This window comes from Cupressus sempervirens, chromosome 7 (assembly GCF_028749045.1).
Source record: "Cupressus sempervirens isolate cs-2001-9-10 chromosome 7, ASM2874904v1, whole genome shotgun sequence".
Lineage (NCBI taxonomy): Eukaryota > Viridiplantae > Streptophyta > Pinopsida > Cupressales > Cupressaceae > Cupressus > Cupressus sempervirens.
Genome location: NC_143124.1, coordinates 735,822,798 through 735,839,337, shown reverse-complemented (window position 1 = coordinate 735,839,337; position 16,540 = coordinate 735,822,798). Strand labels below are relative to the sequence as shown.

Here is a 16,540-nt window from a genome sequence, read left to right as displayed (position 1 = left end):
CTTTTTTACCTAAAAAACATAATTTTAGGTTTCATACAATTAATTTTATCCATTCTACTATTGTTTTATACAATGTTATTATTTATTTAATGTTAAATTGATTAATAAAAAATATAATTAGTAATGATTATTTTACTTATTAAAAAATAGATAAGAAGAGTTTTTTCAAATAAAATAAAAAATATGTATTGTTGAGTATCGTTAGTTAATGTGAACAAATTTTCTACTGCAAAATAGATAATTAAATCAAACATATTTTCTTTTAGTTGAACCACTTCTATCTAATAATCTTACTAGTAATTCTAATTCCAATCATAATTTTTTTTTTGATCGGTAAACTGCCAAGGCCTTGATTAATTTTATTAATTCAAATAAATAAATTACAAAAGCTTTACTCCATTCAAACGAGCACTGGTAGGAAAGAACAAAGAAGAAAACCTCTAGTCTAGCCCGGGACAAACGTCCTTTATTGTTACATCTTAAAAGGGGCATACCCCAGTGGGATCATGTCCTATATAAATACATCATCATTAATTACAACATAAAGAGGGGCATACCCCTGACAATTAACATCTGATTTGGTTACATTTTATCAATATATTTTTCAGGATCCACATAAACTGGAATTGAGTACCGCCTATGTGCTCACATACCTCCTGATCAGACCATTCATCCCTCCTTCTAAGCCTTATCAATCAACATGGTTAGAAAATGTTTTAAACGAAAAATAGATAATGGCAGCCTTACAAGGTCTTTGAGAGATACTAAATTCCACTGTTAGATAATAAATATCTACCAAAATTATAGAAGACAAAATGCTCTATATTAAAATTCCATCTAAAATACCATAACACAACATTATGCCAAGAGTATACTAAAATACTCTCCTAGACCTATCAAGATATATTAAACAACTAAACCTATCCTAAATAGTATGTTGAACCATAAAAGAATTTCCTTTGAGAGCCTCCATTGACCATTCAAATCTAGATTCAAATTGTAAATAAATTACCAATGACTCCATATCCGAATTAAGAGCCAACTGACAGAAAGAGACAAAACAAACCAAAATCACCAATCAACATATTATCAGAATCTGTTCTATTTCAAAGTAGAACCAGACAGTCCAAACAACCTACTAACATCCATTCTCAATGCTGATAATAGGGCATCCAAATATAGCCCCTATACCATACTTTGAATTAGCCCAACCAAAGGAATTTAGAGAGCTGATAATCTATACTATCAAACTGTAACAACTCGACAAATCCTTCAATAGCCAATCCTAAAAGAAATGAACCCTTATTGATATCATTTGTCCAGAACTCAAAGAATCAATCATCATGATAAGTATATTTGAAGCAATATTAATAAATGAATCAAAACACCCTTTGCCTCAACCTTTGCTCTTGCCATGCATCTGACGAAGGAGCCGATAATGTCGTTGTTAGTCCTCCATGAAAATTGATAGTCAAAAACCCCTTCCTTGATAACTCTACTTATGGTGATCCGAATCATGTCATCCACTGGGATGAGAATTTTGTTCCATCTTTCTAGTTTGACATTTCCACAAAATGCCATTGTTCGATTTTCAGATACATGATAAACACTGATATTCGATTCCATATTCAAGGAAGGAAATCGACAAATGATAGTGATAGTAGATGACACCTAGGTAAAGGCAAAAGAAGCTCCTAGAACCACAGTGTCATGATGTCATACGCTAAATCTCAGCATGAGCTGGCCTTAGCAACTTTATGATGATAACGTCATGGGATAGAGGCCAAAGCCAATAAAGAATACCAGGACGAGTAAAAAACCCATCCCACTTCATGATGGGAAACAATCAAACTAAGAGTTGATTAAAAAACATTGCTAAAGATAGGATAGCTTATAAAAGTAGGAAACAACTGAAACAATCCAACGAATAAAATTAGAAGACCCATACAGAAAAGGGATTAAATATTAAAACTAATAGGTGAATATATATATATATATATATATGTATATGTATATACATATACATATACATATATATGTATATATATGTATATGTATATGTATATGTATATACATATACATATACATATGTATATGTATATGTATATATGTATATACATATACACACACACACATATATATATATATATATATACATATATATACAATGTATATATATATGTGTGTATATATGTATATACATGTATATATGTATATATATGTATATATGTATATGTATATACATATATACATATATATGTATATATATATGTATATATATGTATATATATATATATATGTATATACATGTATATGTATATACATATATATATACATATATATGTACATATGTATATATATGTATATATGTACATATATATACATATATATGTATATATACACATATATGTATGTATATATACACATATATGTATATATACATATATATATATATATATATATATATATATATATATATATATATATATATATATATATATATATATATATATATATATATATATATATATATATATATATGAATGATAAAATATGAAGATGACTCTAGATAAAAAAATATGTTAAGTGACCATAATTATCTCGAAGAAGTTGAACCATCTTTAATGATCAAGGAGTTGACCCCGTCTGCTCCCAAATTTGCTAAATAATCTGCTTTCTGATTACCTTCCCTGAAAATATGGTAGATCCTGCTATCTACAAACTTATCTAGAAGAGCAAGGACTTCTTCTAACTTAGAGTTGAGTACCCAATTAGGGGTTGATCATTTTCTAATCACATTTAAGATAATCTATGAATCTCCTTCTATGATAACTTTAGATAACCTTAACTCGTGACACAATTGTAGACCTCAGTTCAAAGCCTCTAATTCATCTAGATTGTTAGAAGTTGGTTGGATAGAGTAAAAGCTTTTTTGGCTATCTAGTGACCAGAGTCATCGTTAATGATGCATCCAATACCGATTGTACTTGGATTGCCTCAAGTAGCACTGTCAAAGTTCAATTTAGCCCGTCCATTCGGGGGAGGAACCCATCTACATTTTTATCTTGCCTCCTTACTATTCTTTAGATAGAAAATGGGAGCATTAATCAAGTTTGACTAGTTCTTCTTCATTTGCTCATCCCATATGGAGAAGGAACCTTCTTCTTTTCAAGCATTTCTAAGATGCGAATTAGTAGTTTCAACAATACCCGCTTCCATTTTTATAATTAGCTCTTCAGGTTCCAATTCTAAGTTATGGAAAATATGTCGATTCAATTCCTTCCAAATTTCCCATACCAGAATGGAAGGACAAATGCTCCATAGTTTTTTGTAGACACCCTTGACTAGGTTAGTGGGTCATCCCTTAAGGAGATCCAACAGAGATTTCGGGAAAGGTGTCAACCACCCCAACATGTGCCTAAGCCATTCCCAACATTTTTGGGAAAAAGGACAATTAAAAAGTATGTGATTAGAATCTTCGCTATTTTGTTTACATAAAACACATCTAGATGGACCTTGGAAACGAAGTTTACGTAATCTATCCATAGTCAAAATTCTATTTTGGAAGGCCAACCATTAAAAAATCCTACTTTTGGGAGGCATGAGGAATCCCAAGAGAGCTTTAGCGGAATATCCACTTTGTCCCATTTATGAGAGTCTAATAAAGCCCTATATCCATTTTTCACACTATACTTACCATCATTTGACGCTGCCCAAATAAGTTCATCTTTCTTCTTAGATTGCCTAATCCTTCTACCTTCTAATAATTTTTCATAATCTTTAATTGTCTCAGCATCCACACCCATACCCTCCAGAGATTTCCACACCCATTTAGATACACCATCTTCATAAACCATAGCCTTGTAGTCACAGACTTTGTTTCCTCGTTGATTAATTAATTTATCTTTGAGATCCTTTGGGATGCAGCTAAGATGTAATGGGGGTTGTCCATCCCAAGAATCTTCCCAAAAAAAGATCTCATTTCCCTTGCCTACATCCCAAGTCAAATACTTACAGATCAAATAGTGACATTTTAACATAAAGTTCCAACTCTTCGACCCTCTAGGAGGGTTTTTTGTTCTAAAAATTGATAGAGGGTCATGAACATTAAGATATTTATTGTATAGAATCTTAGCCCATTTGTGCTCTTTTTCCTTATAGAGACGCCAAATAAGTTTCGCCCCTAGGGCTTCACTTTGCCATTTTAAATTCTTGATACCTAGCCCACCCAAATCCTTAGGTTTACAAATGTTCTCCCATTTGATGAGCGCTAATTTTTTGTCCTCTTCACAATCCTTTCAAAGAAAATTTTGCATTTTGGATTTGAATTTGAGGAGGTTCTTCTTGGATAAAGGAAGACAAGATAAAGGGAAGGTAGGGATGGCTGATAATACTGATCTAAGCTTGGTACTTTTTCCAGCCTTTGTTAGCCATTTATCCTTCCAACAACTGAGCTTAGCATCCATTTTTTCCAAGGTGTTTCATCATACCTTGCTAGATTTTGACCCTTTCTCTAAGGCAATTCCCAGATACTTATAGGGGAATAGACCTTTTTTGTATCTCATGATCTTGCATATTTGTTGTTCTATATCTTGTCTCATATTTATAAAATAAAATTCAAATTTAAGCTCATTAACTTTTTGTCCGGAGGCTTCCATATATGCTTTAATGATGGATTTTAGATCAAGAGCCTCTTCAATTGTACTTTTGCTAGGCAAGATGGTATCATCTGCATATTATTTTATATTAAGGTAAAAGTAGGTTTTGAAGGGCCCTTGAAACCCTTTAACAACTAGAGAAAAGATAAAGTAATAAAACCACTAGGAAAGAAGTCCTAAAACCAACAACATCGTCTGCATATTGTTGGTGAGTAATGTTAGGCATGTTTCTAGTGACAGTAATACCTAAAATCTTTTCCTTTTTATGCATACCAGCCACTGCTCTCCTAAATGCCTCTGCCATAATGATGTAAAGAGAGGGAGATAATGGATCTCCCTGTCTAATGCCTCTTGATATATCAAAATAACCTTCCGACATTCCGTTAATGAGAATTGAGATCTTGGGAGTGGATATGAATTTGAAAACGAGGTTGATCCATTGATGGGAGAGCCCGAATACTTCCAAAACCTTACATAGGAACCTCTAATCAACCATGGCGTATGCTTTTTGAATGTCCAATTTCATGAACATGCATGCCTCTTTGTTCGTACAAGTAGAATGAATTGTCTCTTGAATGGTAATTATGCCATCTAGAATAGATCTACCTGGCACAAAGCCAATTTGTTCCTTTGATACTATTTTAGGAAGGATACCTTTTAGCCTATTGGCTAGGATCTTGGAAAAAACTTTGTATATAGTGTTGCAAAGTGCAATCAGTCTAAAATTTCCCGGGGTCTCAGGTTCTAACTTTTTGGGAATCAAAGTGAGAAAAGAATGATTGATTTCTGATAAAGAGCACCCCCATTTCTTGAAGCTTCAATTGCTTTCCAAAGATCTGTACCTATAATATCCCAACATTTTTGAAAAAAGAAGGCCTGAAAGCCATTTGGGCCCGAGGATTTATCTGGATTCATATCAAAGATCACCTTCTTGACTTCTTCTAATGTTATAGGTTTATTTAAAACCTTATTATCTTTGGTTGTGACGATTTTTGGGATCACTTTAAGAAGATTAGCTTGCATTGTTCTATACGAACCTTCGTGATTGTTTAAAATATTTTGAAAGTATTCTATGAAGGTGTCCACAATTTCACTTGGTTTATCAGTTAAAATGCCCAAGTGATTTTTGATACAAGTTATTCTGCTCTTGGATCTGTTATATAAAGTGGAATTATGGAAGAATTTCGTATTTCGATCCCCTTCATCTAACCATCTCTCTCTTGATTTTTGTCTCCAAAAAAATTCCTCTTTGGATAGAATATCCTCTTGCCTTGCTAATAAATATTTTTCTAATAGATAGCTGTCATTGTTCATCCCTTTCTTGATTACTTCTGAGTTTAAATCCTTTAATTGCTTTTCTATATCTAATTTTTCTTTAAAAATGTTATAAAGTGTTCTTTATTCCATTCGAGAATTTGTTCCTTGAGCATCTTCATTTTGGTGACAAAAACGAACATCTTTGAATCTTCAAAGTTGTCTTGTGCCCACCATTCTTTAATGTTATTGATGAAATTTGGGTCTAAAAACCACATTTTCTCACATTTAAACAAATTCCTAGCAGGTTTATGTGGCTCTAAAAATTCAAATCTGACCAGAAAATTATTAGACCCAGCAATTGGCAACATAAAGGATTGAAAATTCAGATTATTAGCATCCAAGTTACCTATTATCAAGAACCTATCAAGTTTTTCAGCAATGTATGTGAAATCCTTTCTCCTATTATTCCATGTGTAAATCCCATTATTAATTGGTATATCAATCAAATTACGAGAATAACACCAAACTTTGAAATCTTTAGATGCTTGTGATAATTGTTGATTACCACCTACTTTTTCATTACTATCTAAAATTGTGTTAAAGTCTCCCCCTAATAAAAGTAGATTGCCCTTAAGATTATTCATAAATGAACCAATGTCTTCCCAAACTGATTTTTTACTGAGATTGGTGATTGAACCATAGACATTGATGAGAATGAACTTAAGATTTGATTTTAAGCTTTGGACACTACCACTAATCCAGTTATTACTAATGTTTAAAATATCTATGTAGACCTTCCTGGGATTCCAAAGGATACCTAAACCCCTTGAAGCCCCTATTAATTCTTGAAATACAGAACTCTAGAGGCCTAACATCTTATCTAATTTAAATTCTTCTAACTTATTTAATTTAGTTTCCTGAATTAGAACAATATCAGAATCAAAGGATTTGAGGTTATGTTTTAATAACCTCTTTCTGCTAGGGACATTAAGACCCCTAGCATTCCATGTAGTGATCTTCATGCCTCCTCGGGAAGGCACTTCCCCTTCCCAATGCTAAAAATCTGGTCTATCTTTTGTTGTTCTCTACTGTGTCCATCTGCTTCCCTGAGTTCCTTTAATGACCTTCTTCCTCTGTTACCTTTCATTTTGCCACAAATAGGAGATTTAAGTCTTTCTTGATTCATGTGAATACTGAGTTGTTCTAAATTTGATTCTGCCTTCTAAACAACATAAATCTTCTCATTAGAGCTCTTTTTCATTTCTTCATTTTCAAGTTCTTTTAATATCAAATTTAAGATGCAAGAATGTTTCCCTAAGTCTGAATCTGATCCCACTTTGCTGTCATTGTTGATATCTTTGTCCTTTTGCTCTGCAACTATATCTTGCTCTTTCATCTAAGATTGGCTCAGGTTATTGTCCTCATTCTCAATGTTTAATAAAAAAATTCTTAGGTCTTCACAAGTGTAATTGTTCCCACCTAATTTGAGGATTCTCTGAATTAAATCCTCCTTCTGATCATCAGTGCTTTTGTCAATATTTTCAAAACAAATAACCTAAACTAATTCATCAGTTAGATGATTCAGACTATCTTCTTTTGATTTTGATATGCTCAATTCCTCCACTGCTAGATCCAAATTACTTTCCTTGTTCAAGAAATCATGAAATTCCTTTATCAGTACCTTATTTGCTATCTTTGTATTCATATCCCTATTCTGTTGATTACTAATTGGAGAAAATGGTGAGTTTATTGTGGCAGCTAGAGTTTGCCAAAACTTGTATAGATGATTGGTAACCAGAGTTACTATTTTGTCATTAGGCTCCTAAGACTGATAATGCTCCAATTGACTCATTTCCTTCTGTATTTTAAATTCCTCTTCATTTTTCCCATTTGAATTAAATAACAAAAAGCTCTCAATGTCCTCTATATTGCTCTCTTTATTATCTAATGTAGCCTCTACTTGCTTTAATTTTGAAATCCCTTCATGCTTGACACCTTCACTTGTATGACTTAACTTAAATTTTGAGGACTTATCATTAGGTGTAACCTCTGCCTCCTTATGCTCTACTGTTCTTTTTCTTTATATATCTGCTGATCTTGTGAATGCTGAGATTCTCTATCTCCATTTTTACTCGGACCCTTGCTGCTTTTTGATGTTTTTCTTTTTCCTTTAGATCTCCGTTTCTTGATGGAATATACATCATTTGTCAATTTTGGTTTCTCCTTGTGGTCAGCCACTATGACTGATTTAAGCTTTCCTTTGTCTACTGGAGGATCCTTTGTCCATCTACTAACTGTTCCTTCTGTACAAAATGGCTCTGTCTGGAATTCAAATTTCTCCTAAGAAATTGTAGAATGTTCTGATCTAGATACCTTTGATTCCTTCTTTTCCTCATTATTCTCATCCACAGGAATTTATTGCTGAAATCTGAAGTGAGAGCTAGAGTTTTGAATTTGATTTTGTTGTTGTCATCTAATCTTATAATCTCTGATATTTTGCCTTCATAGATTTGCAATTTTAGATCATATGTAGCTTTGTTAGTTAGTACTCTTTTTTGCATCTTTGTTGGTTGGTTGAACTTGGTTTTGATGAGCATTTTAACATTGTTGCAACATTGAAATGAGGAATTAATACCAATAATTTCTCCCAGAGTAGATCCTGTAGACCTAAGAATGTTTATTTGGAGAAGGTCCGGGGGTAGAGATGGCATATTAAACCAAGTTGGAATCATAACGTCTAACCTTTCTATACAAAAATTAGGAGACTATTCTACAAATTTAACAATATGACCATTAAAGAAGCACTCAGAGACTGATATGAATTTTTTCTTTACAGATTCATCCACACATTGCAAATAAAGAATCGTATCTGAGAAATGAAAAATACTTACCTATTCCTCGCAATTTTCTTCAAGCCAATAAAAAAGAAGGGGAAAATCTCTCAGAGGGCCATTCCAAATTGCAAAAATTCCTCCCTTTTGGCACTCAAGCCAAGTATCTTCGACTTCTCTATTAGAAATAAATAAGGGGTTGTCTACAGGTTTAGCCGAGGATTGTGAACCAAGATAGACCTTAGGGTTTGATGGAGAAAGGGCATTTACTGTTGCATGATGACAGTACGGGGGGATGTATGAATTCGGGGTAATCGAATCAGATGATGGTTGACCCCTAGACCTATCTAGATGAGGTGATGCAAAAGATGAATGAAATTTTAAACCAACTGGTTTTTGAGATAGCTCACGAAAATGAGGATGGGCGTACTTAAATTAAAAATCCTAAATTAATTATCTAGATTATCGATAGTAAAGAATGAATGAGGTTTGCAGCTACTTGATAGATTTGTGAGAAAGGGAGGAATATCAGACGTGGATCTTTGGCCTCTTAATGTCTTTTGTTGCGATCGTGTCCCCTGATTCCTCTATTGGCTATGATGCTTTCCCTCAAATTTCTCCAGAATGGAGAAGCTGTTTGCTGTTTCTATTGCAAATTTAGATCCATGCGGATCTTGGACGACCAAAGCAAACCATGTTCTGCCCTGTTCAGTTGAATCATTTTGAAGAAAATTGCCATTCAAATGCATCCGCCTAGAATTTTTCCTTCTATTTTTTTGAAAATATGACTACCCTACTTTTTTTGTTACTTTGTAAGAATTCACCATTTTTTTTATAAAATCAACAAGATTTTTATTCCAATCATAATTTTGACTATATAAATATCACCTAAATACAATTAATACAATATATTTTAGTAACTTTTTTTAAAATTTGTTTTTAAGATATGATTTTGGTCATTGAATGTTATGAACCACTAGTTGGGAAAGTGCTATCTATTCCTAGTAAAAGAAAATGGATCTGAAGTGGACGCTAGTGGAGTTATAGAGCTACTATATTCACGAGCGTGGGGACTCGCAAACTTTTTAAAATGAGAATAGCGTCTCAGCAAAAAAACGTGTTTCGATCGGTAGGCCACAAGGATGCTACGAAGGGCGGGGCGGAGGTTACTCACGCACGGGCGCTTTACGGCAACATCGTCAAATTCATCAGGGGGCCTGGTGGGAAATTTCGATACAACCTTAAAGGCGTAAATAACCACTCAGGGATTTGATGCCTCCTGAAAATCTCGCTCTTATTTCCATGGTTTGTAGATTCCATTTCCTTTTTCATTATTGTTGATCTCGTACTCTCCATGTTTGGGTTACTTTCGGCGTAATAGGCATCAATAATTTAGACGTAGTCTAAAATCACTTCATATTCTTTGATTTGATATTTCTCTTTCAAGTTAACATTTGGCACAGATGACACAGTCGACTTTTTTTTTTTCGGTTTATTAATAGTTAAATGTTTCCGAGAAGCAATGGATTTTTCTTGGCCTTTACTTGTTCGGCGTATGTCAAATCTGTAATAATTTATTTTTGAATTTCAATACTTCGTTAGGTTTTCTCTGTGGGATTTGCACCTTGGGCTTCACACAGAATTTATAATGTTTCACGCGCATCAATCCAAGTCTCTTCTGTGGAATCCCAATTGTCTTTGCCACTTGAGCTCATTCGAGTTGGGCCAAAAATTGGGATAACTTTTTACTCAATTTTAATACTTCATGATATCCCCTCAATTTTCCTTTTCGAATCTATTAATGTTTTAACTACGCGAGCTGGTGCCATTTAACTTTCCGTAGCATTTTGTTTAGTTTGGGTTATTGGTTATTGCCTTTTATCCGACGGCCATGCTGATTCAGGGTTGGGATTTTTGATATTTCTATTTAGTATTTCGTATTAATTTTTTGCTTTTCCTTAGTCAGCCATGTTGATTCACTTCACGGATTATTCAATCTTTCGTACATTCAATTTTAGTCGTTTAGTATTCACTATTGTCTTTTTCTCTTTTTAGTTAGCCATGTTAATTCAAATCATAGGGATTATTGTGAAATTTTTTGGTGATGTATAAATTATCTTTATCATTTGTGGGTAGAATTGTTATTTTGTTTTGATGGGGAGTTTGTCCGGTCAAAACATGAGCTGTACAGACAGCTTGAGAGCGCTGCGTGTGTCAGATCCTGAACTTTCATATCGTTCAAAATAGAGATTTTAATGAGAACGGCTATTTCAAATATGCACACACATTTAAGGGTGATTCCTTATCTGCCCTCTTTGAGGAGATGTGGTTTAGAAAACAGAACACAAGGGAATTTCTGACCAGAGTCAATAAAGGGAGTACGCTTCAGAACAAAGCAACTTTTCTGAAAGTCGTCTTACTGTTTTTGAATGTTTATCTTTGGATTCTTAAAATTCTATCAAAGTAAGCTGTCTTATGGGCTCGTAGATTACTTAAGTCCCAAGGGTAGGAATAAATGATTTTATTTCTCCAGTCTATCAATTGCCGTTAACAGTCTGGTAAAAAATAACCAAAACACGTAAAGGTTTTTTTTTTTCCACTGACATGCTCATGCTTTTAATAATTTTTTCTAACTGCATACAAAAAGCAACAGGAATGCCAAAGATTACTTTTTAAGGAATGCCTTCTGACTCTTGAAACTGTGACTATATTTCTATAAATGCAACATCTTACTTCTAAATTATAGTTTAACGGACTTAGGAATGCTCAACATTGTTTTTCAACAGTTGAAAAAACATTGTTGTAGAAAACCGTTGTTTCACATGTGAAACATTCTGAAAAGTAGCTAAGGAAATTTGATGTTTTTCAATGAACAAACCATTGGATCTAGAAAAATGATTATTGGAAGTATTATTTGATTCTGCCAACTAAGCCATGTGATTGGTGGGATTCTGACTTTGTACAACCTTTAGTTTAGAAATTGGATTTTGGTTGTGTAGGAACACCTATTTTGGCGAAACGTTTTTAGGTGAGATATATTGGTTTAATGAGATCTGCTACAGAGTTGTTTACTGTGTGACAGAAGATTAATTTGTACATATAGAATCTCCAACAGTAATAACCATCTTCCATTAACTTTGTCATCTTCCATTTGTGCTTTGAGATCATTAACTTTGTTATCTTCCATTTGTGCTTTTATTTTGTATGAATGTTGATATCATTGGTTTAGTCTCCCCCCCCTTTTTTAGTCTTAATTTTATTAATTTTCTTGCTTTGGGATGTGTGGAATCCCTCTCCTCCTGGTCTCCTTTATTTGGTGAGCCTGTGCTAAATCTGCAACTTACATTGTTTTACACCTCTTGCTCTCTCATCCTGATGATGGATCACATAGTGTGATTCGAAACGTTGATGAAAAAATCTTTACACAATCTAATCCAGAAACTTAGTACATAACTGTCATGGATTGTGGAAATTTGATCGCATTAATAACCATCTTATTAATAAGTTTTATATATCCTTTACATTTGAACTGAGGGACAGGCTTTGGGAACAGATGCATTGCGGTCTTCATGATGAACTTTTGCCATGACCCCTGTTACAAAAGAAGTATGAGGTAAATCCTTAAGAACAAAGGCCACTAATCTATGGACAAGTTCGACTAAGCAAAGTCACTTTACGCATTTAAATTGATGAAGCTAATGATACAAGACTGAGATTTTAGGATGAAGACAATTTTATCTTATGTTTCTAATTAGGGAAGACTTTATTCAAGGTATGGCAGCACTGAATTTGGATTAAATTCATGATGGCTGATCCTCATAACGCTGGCTGATTCATATGTTGGTGGACCCCTATGTTTGGTGCCAAGACAAAGATAATATATAAAAGGAATCATAAATAGCCCAGGCAAAAGGATAAGGATTAATACATGGACGGTGATTAATCTGCACGATTTGTGTATAAGTAGCTAGTTATAAAAATGGAGCAGAGATGGAATATAAAGAATACATTAGTTTAAAGGCAATGATCCTTGCATATATCAGCGATTATCAATGGAAAGATTTATCTTTAATCAATATGCAGTGATTCTATATGGTAAACAATGATTATAAAAACAACGATTAAAGGTTTTGATATGCATTTTAAAGGCAGTGCTTATGATTAAAATACAACTATTTTGTTTAAAAGTTTATTTAAAAAGGAACATCTCCTTTAGAAAGGATTTCCCTTTTAGAAGGAGTTTGCACCCTTCACGAAGGGGTTTATGGAGGGTATAAAAGAAGGCAAGCGAGGAAAAGGAGAAAGGCATGAATTTGGAATGTAAAATCTTATTTGTTGCAATCGAAATTTTGAAGAAGGGAATTGATGGTGTGAGTTTATGCCACTACTACATGCAGAATGAAACACTTAGCATTCCAAGATGAAACACCAAATATCAAATCCCCTCTTGAACAAGGATGCTCATATGCTAAATAATGCATATGGATTGTGTGATCAAATGAGACAACTCCAAAGTTCCTTCTTATTGTGGACTTGCACTCGGTTATAATGATGCGATATGTTCATTATTGTTAGGAATAGAGATACAAAAATAACAATTACATGCAAATATAACCAATATCAGAAATGAATAAAGCACACAGAAGAGAACACAAGACAAAGAATTAACGTGGTTCACCCAATCCCTAGGCTACGTCCACCAAATAGCAAGTCCAATATTATTATCTAGTGATTTCAACTTGATTGCAATCTGCTATCCCTTGCAACTCAATACCGATGCAATAAGCTACTAGATCATTGTTACATAAATCCCTAACCCTAAGCCATTTTATACAAGCATTTTGTCGCTTACAGAATTAGGGCTAGAGTTGGCTACAACATGTTGGCCCCTCAAAAAATAGCTCAAATGTTTTTTCCTTGAGGGCTCTGCCGTCAAACCTTCGCTCGGGGCCCGGCTCGGCCTAGCCCGACCTTGAACCCCGATGAGGATACATGACAAGTGTACAATACTTGCTTGATCAATCACCACAAGCTAACAATCTCCCACTTGCAGAATAATTAGGCTCCACACTAAACAATAATTATCCCAAAAGGACTTGCACGATATCAACTACTCAACTTATTCCAACCAAACAAACTACAAAGGGAAAGGGTTTAGAAAGCTATTATACTCCTAGAATGTAAGAGATGATGAATGTATTTGTGACTCTACTAGCTTACTTTAGCCATCAACATCAACCAAGCTAGTACAATCTCCTAAGATAGATGTAAGATGTTTAAACTATCATGACTCCATTAACACTATGCATCAATGCATATCAATGTGCTAGCAGTAGTTGAAGTAAATCTCATAAATATTGTTTTCAGCTTTACAAGGCAAACTTACAATTAGCAAGCAACTAATGGTTTGGTCTAAGCAATTTGAGCAAAGGTGCATTTTAAATATTTTTCCTCTCAACTAAACACTATTTCTAATCAACATAAAATAAAATCCTCCTCTAAGTGAGGGAATGTAGAAACCATGCAATGCTCTAAAGCAACACAAGTAATACACCACAAAGACCAATAATGAATTAGCAATTACTTTGATCGCATTATGACAACAATTTCTCCAAGTCTCTCCTCTTATAAATGACAAGGGTTTTCCTTTTATAGTAGTTCCTATTACAATGCGTGGCTTTGAATGATTTGAAATTGAAAGCCAAGATTAATCCAACATAGCCTTAATTAGAGTTTCCATGACTACCACTAACAATTATTAAATGCCCACCCAATTACAAAAGAGCACCACCTTGTGGACCAATAAGAAAATTACAATGCTTTGATAGACCAATGAGAAATTATGTTAGGTAGAAGCTTATAAAAGGTACCAATTTGTGGGCCAATAATAAGATGCTAGGCTTATTATAAATCTTCCTTTCAAAGATAATTTTCTTTGCCTATTACATTTTTGACAAATTCAATGAATCTACACATAATATTGTTGAACTCTTCCATTGGGATACTTAGCATAATCTAACTAGTTGAAGGTGAGTAGGCGCCACCTCAATATATTTATCTTATAGACTTGATATACCCCTTAGTGAGGAGAAAATATATTGTGATACTCAACATTATCAAGCCTCTAATTGTGATGGCTTATATTCCCAAATTGCTTCATCTTTATGAAGTTTTCTTTATCCTTTTGAGTTATCCACCTTGAAACCTTCGCATTGACATAATTGGAATTTGCTTGTCCTTGAATTCTTGATCTCTTGACCTTGATCTTCTTGACGTGAAGAGGTCACTCATGCACTTAGATTATTGCTCTCGATGCAATTGAACTTGGAGAAGGGAACTCAAGTTGATTATAATTGTCCTTTACTTGTGGAATTGTCCATTCTTTCTTCTTCATTCTCCATCCTTAACTGTCGACATGTCTAACCTATCATACATTAGATTTTCATATTTTATATTTTCATTTCAAAGTCATGACATAGTTGTTATTAACTAAGAGAAAGCAAATTTCCCCGGGCTATGGGCTGATTGCCTTTAGAATAGTAGTCCTCGCTCTAACTGTTCCTTATTGGATGGATTTGCTACACCCGCACAATCCATAGATAATCTTAGAATGATGTTTTTGGATTCAATTTTGTTGCTATTTTATAATACAATAGTAGATAATCGTCTATTATTAGTTAATGGTAATCTATTGTATATATTTAGTTAGCTTTAGTTAGCTGTAGTTTTTTTTAGCTTTCTTTCAGCTAGAATAAAATGTTTCTATTCTTTACAATTGTTTCCTAACGAAACATCGTTCCATTCTTTTGTATATAATGACCTCTTGGTCTCTGTTAATAATAAGAAAGTATTTTTCCAATTACTTCGTAATATCGTATCAAAGCCTATTTCTTGATTTTTTTCGATAATCATAATTTCTTCTTTGAAATTATCAAAATCATTTTGAAATTATTTTTCTGTGATCCTTGCTTCATTATATTAAAATCCTCTAATTTTTGAACAAGGGTTTTGTCTTAGGGCTTTTGTTTGAAAATCACGTTTTTCTCCAAGCACGAGCAAAGTCGTGAGTTGGAAATGTCTGCAAATGACAGCGTCACAAAAAAGGAGGTCGTTTTCTCCTGCCCACAATTGCTAAAAATTGCGTCTGTAGCTGTTGTTCTTTGAGCTATTCTTGCTGATTCAACCGCTGTTTTTTTTGCAGACGTTTTTCTGCATTCTATTCTTAAAAAATGAGCCTCTAAACACCTTTTTTGGTGTCTAAACTGACGTCTCCAGCAATGTTTCTTCAAGGACGTCCATCTTCATGGCAAAAATCGACCATTTTCTTCAAGAAAACTCCATTTTTCTGCAACTTTGACCTTTCATGATTGTTGGCTAGGGTTTTCTTCGAAACCCTAATTCTTGAGCTCATAATTTATTTATTTTTGATTACAAATTCTTGGTGGGTTTTTCGAGAGCTCAAATGGGTTGTTTGTTTTTTTGGGTGCCTCAATTTTCGAGCCCACGGATCCAGAAAACGACAACATATTCTTTCTGGGTTTTTCAAGCTCTCTTTTGGGTCACTCTCCAATTTTTTTGGGTCTTCCATTTTTTTTGCCTCAAAGAATGTGCCTTCACAGACCACATTTTTCATTGAAACTTGTGCCACGACATCTCTGACAAACATTTTGCTCGAGCACAACTCAAAATTCAATGGTCGAAATTATGACACTTTGAAGTAGTGGATAATCGCAATTTTTGAATATCGGAACACCGATCAACTTGTTTTGGGTGTGACGAAGCGTTCGACTGCTC

The 16,540-nt window shown here is 33.8% G+C and overlaps 1 pseudogene across 1 annotated transcript in view; it reads left to right on the top strand.

Moving 5' to 3' along the window:
* The first annotated feature begins 9,789 nt into the window (after positions 1 to 9,789).
* LOC149549327 (succinate dehydrogenase subunit 5, mitochondrial-like) overlaps positions 9,790 to 16,540 on the top strand; it is a 92,786-nt pseudogene continuing 86,035 nt past the window's right edge. Inside the window, exon 1 of the transcript XR_016354077.1 lies at positions 9,790 to 10,051. The product of XR_016354077.1 is annotated as a succinate dehydrogenase subunit 5, mitochondrial-like (transcript). The remainder of the gene's footprint in view (positions 10,052 to 16,540) is intronic.